A 10,065-nucleotide genomic window follows, 5' to 3' on the forward strand; every position below is an offset into this window, starting at 1 on the left:
CACATACAGAAAACAAACTAGTGGTTACTAGAGGGTAAAAGGTTGGTAAGAAGAATGAAGGAGGTGAAGGGAAATAAGAGGTATGAACTACCAGTTATAAAATTAGTTAAGTTATAAAACGTAATATATAGTACAAGGAATATATTCAATTTTATAAGTTTGCATGATGTACAATCTACAAAAATATCAAATCACAATGTTGTACAGCTGAAATTAATGCAATATTTAAGTCAACTATACTTCAACAAATAAACAAAAATTAAAATGCTAATCAATAGTTATAGAAACTCAATTTTGAAATGACTAAAAAATATAATGAGCACTTCTATTAATAAACAGCAAGTGGTAGTTTGAAAATTAAAATCCCGAGATATAAACTAGAAAACTAAAAGGTCTAATAATATCAAATATTGGCAAGAATGCCTAACATCTGTAAAATTATACATCTTTGGTGAGAATAAGAATTGATTAAAAAAAAACTCTTTGGAAAACTTTTTATAATTAATATCCACAGACACTAAGCTTTTTCCTCTTTCCTCTTCACTCTGCTTATTTAACTTTTATGCAGAGTATATCATGAGAAATGCCAGACTGGATGAAGCACAAACTGGAATCAAGACTGCCAGGAGAAATATCAATAACCTCAGATAGGCAGATGACACCACCCTAATGGCAGAAAGTGAAGAGGAACTAAAAAACCTCTTGATGAATGTGAAAGATGAGAGTGAAAAACCAGACTTAAAACTTAACCTTTAAAAAACTATGATTGTGGCATCACTTCATGGCAAATAGATGGGGAAAAGTGGAAACAGTGACAGACTTTATTTTCTTGGGCTCCAAAATCACTGCCAATGGTGACTGCAGTCATGAAATTAAAAGATGCTTGCTACTTGGAAAAAAAGCTATAACAAACATAGGCAGCATATTAAAAAACAGAGACATCACTTTGCCAACAAAGGACTGTCTTGTCAAAGCTATGGTTTTTCCAGTAGTCATTTATGAGTGTAAGAGTTGGATCACAAAGAAGTTGAGTGCTGAAGAATTGAGGCTTTCAAATTGTAGCGCTGGAGAAGATTCTTGAAAGTCCCTTGGCCAGCAAGGAGATCAAAAGTGTCAATTCTAAAGGAAATCAACCCTGAATATTCACTGAAAAGACTTAGGCTGAAGTTGAAGCTCCAATACTTAGGCCACTTGATGTGAAGAGCCAACTCATTGGAAAAGATCCTGATGCTGGAAAAGATTGAGCGCAGGGGGAGAAGAGGGCGAGAAAGTATGAGATGGTTGGTTGGCATTACCAATTCAATGGACATGAGTTTGAGCAAACTTTGGGAGATAGTGAAGGACAGGAAGCCTGGTGTGCTGCAGTCCACGGCATCACAAACGTCGGACATGACTGAGAGACTAAACAATAATTTCTCACTAAGAAATTCCAAATATCTATCTATATATACATACATATATACATATATACACACATATATATACATATATATATAAAATTTAGTGTATGTATGTATTATATCGCTATCTTCCTATCTATCCTCTATCTACAGAAATAAGCACAAATAGAAGTTCAAGAGACAAAGCTATTATAAATGATGGAAGCGAGAATAGTGATTATCAAAGTAATTACATCTCAAAAAATTATATGGCTTCTCAAACTATAGATTCATATTTTTAAAACTCTTTGCAGAATCAAGACTATATTTTTTTCCTAAAAATGCAAAGCTCCAAAGAGATAAAACAGCATGAAAGAAAAATTATGTCTCAACATTAAATATAAAATATGGAAAAAGTACAAGTCAAAAAGGCACTTGTTTGTAAACTAGTAAAATACAAAATTAACTAATTCAAGTTACCTTAGGCAAAGATGGAATTTACTTGGTAATTCAAGTTACCTTCAGAAATGAGGTAATGAATATGTTTTTTCTGTGGCATTAAAAACTCTCTTTCTTAATGTCAGCTGAAATTATTTATTTCAGGAAATACAGCACTACATAAAACTAAATGATGGTTTATAAAGGCATTAAGTAATTCAAGTTACCTTAGGCAAAGGTGGAGTTTACTTGGTATTTACCACAGAGTCCCAGATGGGTATACAGACTTGCGAAAATGTAGGAATTAAGAATGTTCCAAAATCTGGGCAGCAGGAACTGTATCCAAGGCCAGGCACAGATACATTTGCTTGCAGCCTTTAAGGTCCACCATACTTTCTTCACTAAGTTCTGACATATGTGGGGCATGTGGGAGAGCACAGTTCTGAGAAACATCAGATGGATAGCCCCAGTCATGTATCTGGTCCTCAGGTAGTGGCAGGTGGGGCTGTGGGAATGGATCTGGTCCCTTATGCTTTAAACAGTAGATATATGCTCCATCCAAGACAACGTATATATATACACATAGAAAATTTGAACCTTGGGGAGAGGATGGGGTGTTAGATGCTTGACATTAACAAATGATTAAATTAGGAAACTGTACACAATTTGAGAGAATAAGAGAAAAGGTTACATGCATTTTCTGTGTTTGAATTTGCTTTATCTCTTAAAATGTTGCGTGGCTGAGAATAGCTTGCATGTTTCTGGGTGGAGCTAAACAAACTATTTAGAAAGTTTACTTTGATGAGCACAATAGCCTTTGAAAAATGGAAAAACTTCCCTCCAATATAAGGTGCTAGAATGATTATAAACCACTGAAGAAGAAATGATTCACCACTGAGTGAATTAACATGTGTCTCCTTAGCTTGCCTTTATAAACCATCATCTAGTTTTATGTAGTGCTGTATTTCCTGAAATAAATAATTTCAGCTGACATTAAGATAGATAGTGTTTAATGCCACAGAACAAACATATTCATTACCTCATTTCTGAAGGATAAGTATGAAATACCTAGTACTTAAGGTAAAATATAAGTAAACAGTTTGGGAGAATTTATGAGTAATAACAGTGTTTAAATAATTATAAATTTTCTTTAATACAAATCAACTGCATTTTGTATAAAAATACATGCATAGGCAGTAGGAGGAAAATATAAGGCATAAAATCTTTAAGAATTCCAAACAAGCCATTAAAGTGTAAGATTGTAGACAATTTGTTTTATTACAAAAATGTGGATATGGCTTACAAAACTCCTGAAAACATTAATATTATTGATAAAAAGCCACTAAAATAGAATTGTGGTAACAAGCAGAGTTGGGATATATGTTCTACCTTATTCAAATCTAATTTCAATTTTTTTTTTTGGTTAAAATATTGTGACCAATTCAGATGTTTTGAACATTTTCAAGTTATTAAACACTTAAAACCAAAAATTAAAATCTCACCTGTTTCTCTTCGTAAGTAGGCAACTGAGATGTAAAAGTTAGCTTAATACATGAGCCAAAGTGCTGGGCCCTGGTGTAAACCTCACTTAACCTTTCACTGTGCTGTGTTAGTCGCTCAGTCGTGTCCAACCTTTGTGACCCCACGGAGCCCATCAGGCTCCTCTGTCCATGGGGATTCTCCAGGCAAGAATACTGGAGTGAGTTGCCATGACCTAACCTTGTATCATGAAAATAAATTAACAATGAAGTGATCCTTTTTTCATTTATAGAAAAAGGTCATTTGTTCTATGCTTCTTCTGTAGTTGAGATCAACTTAGAAATTTGAGGGTAAAAAGGAAACATTTTTGTCCCTTGCCTATTATTTCGTACAAATTAGAAATGAGGTGGTGACATGGGCAATACATTAGATATAGCCCTACTGTTCTCAAAAATTGATACACTACTAAATGAGTGAAAATATCCTAAAGCTGATCATAACCCACTATTAAGGCAAACTTAAAATAGACAGCACCCTGCTGGTTCTCACAGGTACCAACATTTTTCCAGTAATTCTGAGTAAGAGATTTAGTAGAATTGCTAATGGCATACATGAAACTAGGTCATACTATTTGCCACTGACTTAATTATATAAAGAAAAATGGATTGTGTTACATTTTGTATTTCAGCAAGTTAGCATGTTGCTTATGAAAGTTTGAACTTTCAAAGATTATTTTATTTTTACTGAGAGGAAGATTTACCAAAAGTTTTAAATTAATATTAGTTTTCAGACCAAAATTCTAAAAGATGTCCTTTCACATACACAGTTTATACCTCATCATTTTCCTTTTTAAAAATAATACAAATTGCAATGAGAAGGATAAAGTTAACTTTTAGTCAGTATTAGAGAAAAAAAAGATATTATTATTGTGACAGATGGAGAAGTGATGTGTTAAAAACTACTTCAAGATGGTTTTAAGGCCATAAGAGATATCACTATTATAAACCAAGTTTCACTCTCAATTTGAGAAATAAACTTTATATATAGACATATAAAATAGAAGAAACATTTATCAAAAAATAAATAAATAAAGAAGAGTATTCAGAACTGTGGGAGAGTCTACTATGTGCTCTTTATGTCACACTCTATCAGTAGTTGGTCCACATGGATAAAGTCTGCTCAATTCAATCTTGACAAACCAATATCCTAACTTTGAATTTAAATGCTTTGTGAGCAATGTCATAGAATTTTAAAATAGAATATTATTCATACTTGAAACACATGCCTTTTAGTAATTTAATGCTCAAGTAGTTCACAAAGTTAAAAAATTTTTTAATTCCAATGTGAAATTCCAATTCCGTGTTTTATAGTATAAATATGTTTTATTTTTGCCAGAGTACATTTTGTTCTGATAAAGAATGACAGTATTAATATTTCACATCTATAAAATGGTTACTTAAATTTTATTTTTTTCTATTTTAGCATCTGAAAGGCATAAAAAGCATGCAAGACATAATGATTTAAGTTTCCATGGTTAGAGTATGTATTATTATTTATTTTACAAATAGGATCATAAAAAACAACATATTAAAAAATAGAGATTAAGTGAAGGATATTTAAACAAATATATATAGATTCAGATTATTAATGATTTTAAAAATTGAAAATCAAATTCTCAGTAGATATCTGATAACAAAGATGGAAGTAAGAAATCAAAGAGTGTATATATGTATATGTATTTGTCCCATAAAATAAGAATGGTCCTCAGAAGGACCATCCTCGGATTATTATTATTATTATTATTTTGAAAAGTAAATAAAGCTAGATATTTAGTGGTCAAAATATAGCTCTATTTTATGAATATTAATATAAATTAAAATTACTTTTATGTAGGTCAGTTTTGATTACAATCTTAAAGAAAGACAATGGCAAAGAATGGGCAAACTACCACACATTGCACTCATCTCACACGCTTGCAAAGTGATGCTCAAAATCCTCCAAGTGAGGCTTCAACAGTACGTGAATTGAGAACTTCCAGATGGTCAAGCTGGATTTAGGAAAGGCAGAGGAACTAGAAATCAAATTGCCAACATCTGTTGGATCATCGAAAAAGCAAGAGGATTCAAGAAAAACCTCTACTTCTGCTTCATTGACTATGCTAAAGCCTTTGACTGTGTGGATCACACAAACTGGAAAATTCTTCAAGTGATGGGAATACCGGATCACCTTACCTGCCTTCTGTGAAACCGGTATGCAGGTCAAGAAGCAACAGTAAGAAATGGACATGGCACAAAGGACTGGTTCCCAACTGAGAAAGGAGTATGTTGAGGCTGTGTACTCTCCCCCTGCTTAGATAACTTGTATGCAGAGTTCATCATGCAAAATGCAGGACTGGATGAAACACAAGCTGGAATCAGTATTGTTAGGAGAAATATCAATAACCTCAGATACGCAGATGACACCACCCTTATGACAGAAAGTGAAGAGGAACTGAAGAGCTCTTGATAAAAGTGAAAGAGGAGAGTGAAAAAGCAGGCTTAAAACTCAACATTCAAAAAACGAAGATTATGGCATCCAGTCCCATCACTTCATGGCAAATCAATGAGGAAACAATAGAAACAGTGACAGACTGTATTTTCTTGGGCCCCAAAATCAATGTAGATGGTGACTGCAGTGATAAAATTAAAAGACACATGCTCCTTGGAAGAACAGTTATGACCAACCTAGACAGCATATTAAAAAGCAGAGACATTACTATGTAGATAAATGTCCATCTAGTCAAAGCTAGGTTTTTCCAGTAGTCATGTATGGCTGTGAGAGTTGGACTATAAAGAAAGCTGAGCACTGAAGAATTGATGCTTTTGAACTGTGGTGTTGGAAATGACTCTTGAGAATCCCTTGGACTGCGAGGAGATCCAACCAGTCCATCTTAAAGGAAATCAGTTCTGAATACTCATTGGAAGGACTGAAGCTGAAACTCCAGTACTTTGGCCACCTGATGCAAAGAACCGACTCAATGGAAAAGACCCTGATGCTGGGAAAAATTTAAGGCAGGAGGAGAAGGAGACGACGGAGGATGAAATGGTTGGATGGCATCACTGAGTCAATGGACATGAGTCTGAGTAAACTCCAGGAGTTGGCGATGGACAGGGAGGCCTGGAATGCTGCAGTCCATGGGGTCGCAGAGTCAGACATGACTGAGCAATTGAACTGAAATAAACTGATGCTGAAGCTCCAACACTTTGGCCACCTGATGCGAAGAACTGACTCATTGGAAAAAACCTTGGGAAAGACTGAAGGCAGGAAAAGAGGGGACGACAGAGGATGAGATGGTTAGATGGCATCACCGACTTGATAGACATGAGTCTGAGCAAATTCCTCGAGTTGGTGATTGACAGGGAAGCCTAGCGTGCTGTAGTCCATGGAGTCACAAATAGTTGGACATGACTGAGCGACTGAACAGAGCAATCTCCATACCTTATATAATTTGACATATATCTATATATCTACATATATGTGTATATGTTTATATATCACTTTGTAATTTTCATATAAAACTGAAAAATTAGACATTCAAACTTTTAAGGTTGAAAATAATTATAGGAAAGCTACTTCACTATGATTTTTGTTATCCAGCACTAGAATCTCTTATCAGGATTAATCCTTGCTATAATTTGAAATACTACAGATGGGGGGGGCAAAATTAAAGAAAAAAATATTATTATATAGATATAAAAGAACTGTCAAAGTCTATAAAAATAAAAATTACATATGTAAAGGGAGTTGATAAAGCATTTTTTTAAACTTACGCAAAACTTTATAAAGAAACCAAACCTCATCACATGGATGGCTCTTATTTGTGACTTAATAATACTGAGAGTTTAAGTGAGATTATATAACATCCATTGCAACACAATTCTACCATTAATTTACTCTATGATCCTGAACAAATCAAATAATTTCTATGAGTATATACTGTCTCAAAAAACAACTGAAATATTATCATATAATAAAGTAACACTTAATGTATTGATTTATTGAGCTCAGTGCAATAAGGATTATGGAAACACATTCTTAAATAACTTTTCTCCAATTTTAACAATAATAACAAGAAAAATAAAATTGCTTACAACCATCTCTTTTTTGTGCTCTCTCTACTTAGCATTTAGCAATTTAAAAAACAAAATAGGCAAGATAATTCTGGTCATCACTTTTTTCCTTTAAAGAAAGTCCTATGGAAAATTATTGTTTGGAATGATGTCCTTCCACATAAATAGCTTTGATTTAAAATTTAAAATTATTAAATATTATTTTTGGGAGTCTTCAAGAATCTGATTTAGTAGATAATTTTATAAGAATCTATTTATTTAGCTGGATGAATAAAACACCCCTTTTCAAAACCTGCTGCTGACAGAAACACCATGGTCCAGATCTCAGTGAATAGCAATAGTGATGATGATAAGGATGATGATATGGACGATGATAAATAGTTACCATTTTCTGGGGAGGTTAATATAAAACAGTATCTATACTGTTATCTTTACATTTGTTAGCTTTTTAAATCCTCTAAACCACACCGTGTAGCTATAGATAATAAACTGAGGCTTAGAAAGTTTAGGGAATATGCAAAATATATAGCTGCAAGTGACAGACACTTGGCTATACTAACTCCAGAGTCCATGCTATTTCCAGTGTATGAAACATTCTTAATCTTCTTATGAATTAACAGGAAAAAAAAATAAAAATTATGTTATGTAATATAAAGACCATAGTATTAAGAAGATTGCTTTTAAGTTGCAGAAAAATTATTGCATCTTAAGATAAACTTTGTTAACTCTGGCTACATAACTTGCTAACATATTTTAGTTTGGTAAATAATACCTATAATTGAATTATATATATGTATACAAACACACACACTCACACACATACAAATATTTATTCCATTTCTAAAGTAAATTTAGTGCCTGCTCCTTTCAAAGATTCTTAACAATTCCAAATCTGCACATAATCTACAGAGGTCTGATTAGCCAACTTCTTTCTCTTGAATGGCCACCTGGGCCTCTGAATTGGTCTCAGTATTTCTTCTCTTGCTACATATCCAGGTCTTTTCCTACATATCCAGTTCGAGAGTATAAAATAAATGGATGAAACAGGGCCAGAGTGGTCTTTTAGAATCTAATTCAGCACACATCAACCTTCTACAGAAACATTCATAGTTTTTTGGGTTTTTTTTTTTTTTTAATTACACTTAGGGTAAAATACAAAGTCCATATCTTGTCTATAGTCAGTGCAACATTTTGACCTGGAAAACCTAGGACAGCTATGATTTATACCTATTGTTCAAAACTGTCTCTGTATAGCTTTGAATTCTGTGGACAGTTAACCCAAAAGCCCATATGATCTGACCCGTGCCTTCTTTTCCCTGCTTAGTATTCACCATTTTCTCTAGTGAACTCTCATGCCCACCACACGGCCAATGTCAAGATCTTTTGAACATATCAGGCAAATTCTGGTCTCATTTCTATATCTTTAGAACATTTCTTCCCCAGATTTCATAACGGCTTTCTCCTTGACATCATCATACCTCTGCTAAAATAACACCTCCCAAAAAGGCTTTCCTTGGTTTTAAAAATTGCTGTCCTGCCTCTGGCTCACTGGCTGCTTACTCTGCTTATTCTCCCTAGCACTTACCACTACATGAGTTTTATTTATACTTTTATTAGATGATTTTTAGCTTTGTTCATTATAACATAGGCAAGCTTTATGAGGGAACATATTTTGTCTTTTTTACTTATTGCTGTATCTCAAGAATTAAATTAGGCATATATAGTAGAAGAAGCAAACCAAAAACATTTTAAATGAGTAGAGTGACCTGGTTAAAAAAAAAAAAGTCACTAATCTTTTATTTTATTCTACAAGGTAAATATCCAAAGAAAAAAGTGAATCATGCACCTATAAAATTACCTCGGAGTCTTTAATTTTAATAGTATCTTCTAATTTTTCGTTTGATTTTGTGCTTTATAGAATCATTTCTTAATGCTGTGATTATAATTAAATGTCATTTAAATATTATTTCTTCAGAAATTATGACAGTTTTCATTTTTGAAGCTCAATGCATGTAAAAATATAAACATTTCTTAATAATTAAACCATTCAAAATGAAATAATATAACAATTATGCTATACTGTTAACAGATGGAAAACAAACATGGTGAAAGTTTTTCAAATAGTTGTAAAATACTTTGTCCTCATTTAATCTTTAAAATATTTTCAAAATGTTCTTTACAATTAAATTTATGAATCTTTAAAATTACATGCCAGCTCTCTTTATAACAGTGGCAAAAATTAAATGTCTGAGAAAATCTCCCACAACAAAACACCTAAAGTTGTTACATAAACATAAACATTTTAATTCAATGTTTATATGTAAAATTCTCAAGGCTGAAAAGGAGAAGGACATAAAATCTGGAACGAGTGAGCAAGCAAGGACCCTGTGGTTCTCCTGGTAGTATCTACTGACAGAGAGACCCAGAGTCTTAAATTTTAAGCAGCTGAGGGACAGGAGTCTTTGTGTTAACACACACAGTGGGATAGAGGAAATGGAACTAAGATACTTGCACATTTTAAGGTCCCTTGAAGAAATACCTTCAGGGAAGAGTAGTACTCTGTAGAAAAATCCATTGGTCAGAAAAAATAAGCCAAGAGAAAATAAGCCAAGACTAGGTTCCAAAATGGGTTCTACACTGGGGAAAAAAAAAATTCTCCA

This window comes from Muntiacus reevesi, chromosome 13 (assembly GCF_963930625.1).
Source record: "Muntiacus reevesi chromosome 13, mMunRee1.1, whole genome shotgun sequence".
NCBI classification, from domain to species: Eukaryota; Metazoa; Chordata; class Mammalia; order Artiodactyla; family Cervidae; genus Muntiacus; species Muntiacus reevesi.